Below are 8,436 nucleotides of genomic sequence, written 5' to 3' on the forward strand. Positions count from 1 at the left end.
GTTGTCGATCCGAGGTCTGGTTTGAATTTTACAGAAATATTCTACGTTGTTGTTGATGTGATTTTTTTTTAAGAAGGGGGGGGGGAATGAATTATTTATTTTATGCCTCTTATAAACTAAGAATTGTAACTACTTTCACATCTTTAAGCCTGATTGTGACCTTTGGGTCAAGATCAAAGGTCAAGGTCATTTCCAAAACAAAAAAAAAAAAAAAAAAAAAACCAAAACCAAAACAAAACAAGGAAATCTTTACTTTCTATGTTTTTACCTGATACTGGAGCTGGATGCATGTCCTTACTTTTCATTTGACCCAATGTCAAGGCCAAAGGTCAAGGTCAAAGTTCAAGGTCATTTGGTGAATTGCTATATTTTACAAATATATAAGGAATTTCTTATGTTTTTAAATGACTTTGACCTTGACCTATATTTCAAGGTCAAAGTCAAACATGCCGATGCAGTTGGTCCCATGTCTCTAGGATACACCGTTTTAAAAAAAGCTCATTAAATGTAAGCAGCATAAACTTTCAGGGGCAGTAACTCATACAAGGGACCAAAGAATGCTTTTGCAATGATAGAATGAAGAGAGTATTAAATGAGTCGAAGACACTGCTGAAGGCTTGGAATCTCTACGTTTTACGGTTTCGGAGGAGTAGCGATAACAAGGTTTTATTGCAAAAGGGGTGACAACTTTTGAATGGGTCAAGCTTTGGGGACAAGAATGAAATCCTTAAAATAGTTTTAGAAGGACATATTATAGATGCAAAGATATTCAGTATATGTCGAAAGGTTTTCTACAGAATCTCTGACAAAAAAGCTTTTAAAAATCAGCAAAAACTACCATACATGTTTTTAAAGAGAGAGAAGTCATTAGCAACTGAAAAAAAGAGAAAAACAAAGAAAAAAAAATTAACTACCTCCAGCAGGATTCGAACCCCAGACAGTGGGACAAAGTTTGGATCGGTCATATCTTTGCAATAAATGCACGCATCAAAATATTGAATACATATTTAGAATTTTTGTAAAACACTCTATAAACCCTGTAAATTCTAAAGAAAAATATTGAAAAACAAAAAAGTTGAAAAATTGGACTTTTTGAATTCACTTCCGTTTGCGACCGGAAGTGGCGACGACGAAAAATAAAGGTCGTTCCCCATATTGGAATTTGATGTTCTATTTATTCATTGAGTTTCAATTTCATATCTTTAGCCGTTGTCGAGAAAAATTCTGGACAAAATGCCATTTAAAAAATACAAATTTCCCCAAAAATCGCGAACGGAAGTGAATTTTGAAAAAATGAAAAACACGTCTGGAGATATTTACATGATGCATCTTCCGCGAAAAAATCTCTGAAATCTGCTCACTCACAGCTGAGATATCGCCATAACTATGAAAAAAAGAATAATAATAATAATAATAATAGAAAACAGACGGAAAACAATAAGGTCTTCCGAAGGAAGTCGGAAGACCTTAATAAAAAGGGACGGGCTGCGTGAGAAAACGTTAACACTGTTCCCTAATGAAAACGTATTAATGGACTGTAGCCCGATTCATCGATATTGTGAGCATGCTGAATTTTTTGAAAATAGCTTTGTTGTAAGCTTAAAAGATCGGGTTCGGATTTTAACATTTCTGACTGAATATCCTGAAATAAATATGAAACATTTAAATAAGCATTTCTTTGGGTTAAATTAAATATGTGTAGCACAAATTAAACTCCCAACATGCATTTTTAGAAGGGAAACCACGACAATGAAAGCGAGAATTGTTTTTAATATACCGAAAATCGCTATTTCTGGAAACTGATTAATTCTAAATAAAAATCAAATAAATTCCAAATGTAAAAGAAAGAGGGAATGCTTGGTATTAAAATGTCGTATCATATCAGGAAAATCGAATGCTACTAACGACATCTGAAGAAATAGCCGATAAAAGGTTTAGATCATTTCTTCGTCCACCTGCACTTTAATTTCAAACACAACAGAACCTGTAGTTCTTGCCGTCAAACTTCATGACTTCTATAAACTTATAAGACTCACCGTAAAACTCTCAAGAAAGTTTCTCTGAGGTCTATGCTACATATGTACCAAATATGTTGTCGATCCGAGGTCTGGTTTGAATTTTACAGAAATATTCTACGTTGTTGTTGATGTGATTTTTTTTTAAGAAGGGGGGGGGGGAATGAATTATTTATTTTATGCCTCTTATAAACTAAGAATTGTAACTACTTTCACATCTTTAAGCCTGATTGTGACCTTTGGGTCAAGATCAAAGGTCAAGGTCATTTCCAAAACAAAAAAAAAAAAAAAAAAAAAAAAAAACCAAAACCAAAACAAAACAAGGAAATCTTTACTTTCTATGTTTTTACCTGATACTGGAGCTGGATGCATGTCCTTACTTTTCATTTGACCCAATGTCAAGGCCAAAGGTCAAGGTCAAAGTTCAAGGTCATTTGGTGAATTGCTATATTTTACAAATATATAAGGAATTTCTTATGTTTTTAAATGACTTTGACCTTGACCTATATTTCAAGGTCAAAGTCAAACATGCCGATGCAGTTGGTCCCATGTCTCTAGGATACACCGTTTTAAAAAAAGCTCATTAAATGTAAGCAGCATAAACTTTCAGGGGCAGTAACTCATACAAGGGACCAAAGAATGCTTTTGCAATGATAGAATGAAGAGAGTATTAAATGAGTCGAAGACACTGCTGAAGGCTTGGAATCTCTACGTTTTACGGTTTCGGAGGAGTAGCGATAACAAGGTTTTATTGCAAAAGGGGTGACAACTTTTGAATGGGTCAAGCTTTGGGGACAAGAATGAAATCCTTAAAATAGTTTTAGAAGGACATATTATAGATGCAAAGATATTCAGTATATGTCGAAAGGTTTTCTACAGAATCTCTGACAAAAAAGCTTTTAAAAATCAGCAAAAACTACCATACATGTTTTTAAAGAGAGAGAAGTCATTAGCAACTGAAAAAAAGAGAAAAACAAAGAAAAAAAAATTAACTACCTCCAGCAGGATTCGAACCCCAGACAGTGGGACAAAGTTTGGATCGGTCATATCTTTGCAATAAATGCACGCATCAAAATATTGAATACATATTTAGAATTTTTGTAAAACACTCTATAAACCCTGTAAATTCTAAAGAAAAATATTGAAAAACAAAAAAGTTGAAAAATTGGACTTTTTGAATTCACTTCCGTTTGCGACCGGAAGTGGCGACGACGAAAAATAAAGGTCGTTCCCCATATTGGAATTTGATGTTCTATTTATTCATTGAGTTTCAATTTCATATCTTTAGCCGTTGTCGAGAAAAATTCTGGACAAAATGCCATTTAAAAAATACAAATTTCCCCAAAAATCGCGAACGGAAGTGAATTTTGAAAAAATGCTGGAGATATTTACATGATGCATCTTCCGCGAAAAAATCTCTGAAATCTGCTCACTCACAGCTGAGATATCGCCATAACTATGAAAAAAAGAATAATAATAATAATAATAATAGAAAACAGACGGAAAACAATAAGGTCTTCCGAAGGAAGTCGGAAGACCTTAATAAAAAGGGACGGGCTGCGTGAGAAAACGTTAACACTGTTCCCTAATGAAAACGTATTAATGGACTGTAGCCCGATTCATCGATATTGTGAGCATGCTGAATTTTTTGAAAATAGCTTTGTTGTAAGCTTAAAAGATCGGGTTCGGATTTTAACATTTCTGACTGAATATCCTGAAATAAATATGAAACATTTAAATAAGCATTTCTTTGGGTTAAATTAAATATGTGTAGCACAAATTAAACTCCCAACATGCATTTTTAGAAGGGAAACCACGACAATGAAAGCGAGAATTGTTTTTAATATACCGAAAATCGCTATTTCTGGAAACTGATTAATTCTAAATAAAAATCAAATAAATTCCAAATGTAAAAGAAAGAGGGAATGCTTGGTATTAAAATGTCGTATCATATCAGGAAAATCGAATGCTACTAACGACATCTGAAGAAATAGCCGATAAAAGGTTTAGATCATTTCTTCGTCCACCTGCACTTTAATTTCAAACACAACAGAACCTGTAGTTCTTGCCGTCAAACTTCATGACTTCTATAAACTTATAAGACTCACCGTAAAACTCTCAAGAAAGTTTCTCTGAGGTCTATGCTACATATGTACCAAATATGTTGTCGATCCGAGGTCTGGTTTGAATTTTACAGAAATATTCTACGTTGTTGTTGATGTGATTTTTTTTTAAGAAGGGGGGGGGGAATGAATTATTTATTTTATGCCTCTTATAAACTAAGAATTGTAACTACTTTCACATCTTTAAGCCTGATTGTGACCTTTGGGTCAAGATCAAAGGTCAAGGTCATTTCCAAAACAAAAAAAAAAAAAAAAAAAAAACCAAAACCAAAACAAAACAAGGAAATCTTTACTTTCTATGTTTTTACCTGATACTGGAGCTGGATGCATGTCCTTACTTTTCATTTGACCCAATGTCAAGGCCAAAGGTCAAGGTCAAAGTTCAAGGTCATTTGGTGAATTGCTATATTTTACAAATATATAAGGAATTTCTTATGTTTTTAAATGACTTTGACCTTGACCTATATTTCAAGGTCAAAGTCAAACATGCCGATGCAGTTGGTCCCATGTCTCTAGGATACACCGTTTTAAAAAAAGCTCATTAAATGTAAGCAGCATAAACTTTCAGGGGCAGTAACTCATACAAGGGACCAAAGAATGCTTTTGCAATGATAGAATGAAGAGAGTATTAAATGAGTCGAAGACACTGCTGAAGGCTTGGAATCTCTACGTTTTACGGTTTCGGAGGAGTAGCGATAACAAGGTTTTATTGCAAAAGGGGTGACAACTTTTGAATGGGTCAAGCTTTGGGGACAAGAATGAAATCCTTAAAATAGTTTTAGAAGGACATATTATAGATGCAAAGATATTCAGTATATGTCGAAAGGTTTTCTACAGAATCTCTGACAAAAAAGCTTTTAAAAATCAGCAAAAACTACCATACATGTTTTTAAAGAGAGAGAAGTCATTAGCAACTGAAAAAAAGAGAAAAACAAAGAAAAAAAAATTAACTACCTCCAGCAGGATTCGAACCCCAGACAGTGGGACAAAGTTTGGATCGGTCATATCTTTGCAATAAATGCACGCATCAAAATATTGAATACATATTTAGAATTTTTGTAAAACACTCTATAAACCCTGTAAATTCTAAAGAAAAATATTGAAAAACAAAAAAGTTGAAAAATTGGACTTTTTGAATTCACTTCCGTTTGCGACCGGAAGTGGCGACGACGAAAAATAAAGGTCGTTCCCCATATTGGAATTTGATGTTCTATTTATTCATTGAGTTTCAATTTCATATCTTTAGCCGTTGTCGAGAAAAATTCTGGACAAAATGCCATTTAAAAAATACAAATTTCCCCAAAAATCGCGAACGGAAGTGAATTTTGAAAAAATGAAAAACACGTCTGGAGATATTTACATGATGCATCTTCCGCGAAAAAATCTCTGAAATCTGCTCACTCACAGCTGAGATATCGCCATAACTATGAAAAAAAGAATAATAATAATAATAATAATAGAAAACAGACGGAAAACAATAAGGTCTTCCGAAGGAAGTCGGAAGACCTTAATAAAAAGGGACGGGCTGCGTGAGAAAACGTTAACACTGTTCCCTAATGAAAACGTATTAATGGACTGTAGCCCGATTCATCGATATTGTGAGCATGCTGAATTTTTTGAAAATAGCTTTGTTGTAAGCTTAAAAGATCGGGTTCGGATTTTAACATTTCTGACTGAATATCCTGAAATAAATATGAAACATTTAAATAAGCATTTCTTTGGGTTAAATTAAATATGTGTAGCACAAATTAAACTCCCAACATGCATTTTTAGAAGGGAAACCACGACAATGAAAGCGAGAATTGTTTTTAATATACCGAAAATCGCTATTTCTGGAAACTGATTAATTCTAAATAAAAATCAAATAAATTCCAAATGTAAAAGAAAGAGGGAATGCTTGGTATTAAAATGTCGTATCATATCAGGAAAATCGAATGCTACTAACGACATCTGAAGAAATAGCCGATAAAAGGTTTAGATCATTTCTTCGTCCACCTGCACTTTAATTTCAAACACAACAGAACCTGTAGTTCTTGCCGTCAAACTTCATGACTTCTATAAACTTATAAGACTCACCGTAAAACTCTCAAGAAAGTTTCTCTGAGGTCTATGCTACATATGTACCAAATATGTTGTCGATCCGAGGTCTGGTTTGAATTTTACAGAAATATTCTACGTTGTTGTTGATGTGATTTTTTTTTAAGAAGGGGGGGGGGGAATGAATTATTTATTTTATGCCTCTTATAAACTAAGAATTGTAACTACTTTCACATCTTTAAGCCTGATTGTGACCTTTGGGTCAAGATCAAAGGTCAAGGTCATTTCCAAAAAAAAAAAAAAAAAAAAAAAAAAAAAAAACCAAAACCAAAACAAAACAAGGAAATCTTTACTTTCTATGTTTTTACCTGATACTGGAGCTGGATGCATGTCCTTACTTTTCATTTGACCCAATGTCAAGGCCAAAGGTCAAGGTCAAAGTTCAAGGTCATTTGGTGAATTGCTATATTTTACAAATATATAAGGAATTTCTTATGTTTTTAAATGACTTTGACCTTGACCTATATTTCAAGGTCAAAGTCAAACATGCCGATGCAGTTGGTCCCATGTCTCTAGGATACACCGTTTTAAAAAAAGCTCATTAAATGTAAGCAGCATAAACTTTCAGGGGCAGTAACTCATACAAGGGACCAAAGAATGCTTTTGCAATGATAGAATGAAGAGAGTATTAAATGAGTCGAAGACACTGCTGAAGGCTTGGAATCTCTACGTTTTACGGTTTCGGAGGAGTAGCGATAACAAGGTTTTATTGCAAAAGGGGTGACAACTTTTGAATGGGTCAAGCTTTGGGGACAAGAATGAAATCCTTAAAATAGTTTTAGAAGGACATATTATAGATGCAAAGATATTCAGTATATGTCGAAAGGTTTTCTACAGAATCTCTGACAAAAAAGCTTTTAAAAATCAGCAAAAACTACCATACATGTTTTTAAAGAGAGAGAAGTCATTAGCAACTGAAAAAAAGAGAAAAACAAAGAAAAAAAAATTAACTACCTCCAGCAGGATTCGAACCCCAGACAGTGGGACAAAGTTTGGATCGGTCATATCTTTGCAATAAATGCACGCATCAAAATATTGAATACATATTTAGAATTTTTGTAAAACACTCTATAAACCCTGTAAATTCTAAAGAAAAATATTGAAAAACAAAAAAGTTGAAAAATTGGACTTTTTGAATTCACTTCCGTTTGCGACCGGAAGTGGCGACGACGAAAAATAAAGGTCGTTCCCCATATTGGAATTTGATGTTCTATTTATTCATTGAGTTTCAATTTCATATCTTTAGCCGTTGTCGAGAAAAATTCTGGACAAAATGCCATTTAAAAAATACAAATTTCCCCAAAAATCGCGAACGGAAGTGAATTTTGAAAAAATGCTGGAGATATTTACATGATGCATCTTCCGCGAAAAAATCTCTGAAATCTGCTCACTCACAGCTGAGATATCGCCATAACTATGAAAAAAAGAATAATAATAATAATAATAATAGAAAACAGACGGAAAACAATAAGGTCTTCCGAAGGAAGTCGGAAGACCTTAATAAAAAGGGACGGGCTGCGTGAGAAAACGTTAACACTGTTCCCTAATGAAAACGTATTAATGGACTGTAGCCCGATTCATCGATATTGTGAGCATGCTGAATTTTTTGAAAATAGCTTTGTTGTAAGCTTAAAAGATCGGGTTCGGATTTTAACATTTCTGACTGAATATCCTGAAATAAATATGAAACATTTAAATAAGCATTTCTTTGGGTTAAATTAAATATGTGTAGCACAAATTAAACTCCCAACATGCATTTTTAGAAGGGAAACCACGACAATGAAAGCGAGAATTGTTTTTAATATACCGAAAATCGCTATTTCTGGAAACTGATTAATTCTAAATAAAAATCAAATAAATTCCAAATGTAAAAGAAAGAGGGAATGCTTGGTATTAAAATGTCGTATCATATCAGGAAAATCGAATGCTACTAACGACATCTGAAGAAATAGCCGATAAAAGGTTTAGATCATTTCTTCGTCCACCTGCACTTTAATTTCAAACACAACAGAACCTGTAGTTCTTGCCGTCAAACTTCATGACTTCTATAAACTTATAAGACTCACCGTAAAACTCTCAAGAAAGTTTCTCTGAGGTCTATGCTACATATGTACCAAATATGTTGTCGATCCGAGGTCTGGTTTGAATTTTACAGAAATATTCTACGTTGTTGTTGATGTGATTTTTTTTTAAGAAGGGGG

Source organism: Saccostrea echinata, unplaced genomic scaffold (assembly GCF_033153115.1).
Source record: "Saccostrea echinata isolate AGI-Se365-2 ecotype Australia unplaced genomic scaffold, CSIRO_AGI_Sech_v1 ptg000052l, whole genome shotgun sequence".
NCBI classification, from domain to species: Eukaryota; Metazoa; Mollusca; class Bivalvia; order Ostreida; family Ostreidae; genus Saccostrea; species Saccostrea echinata.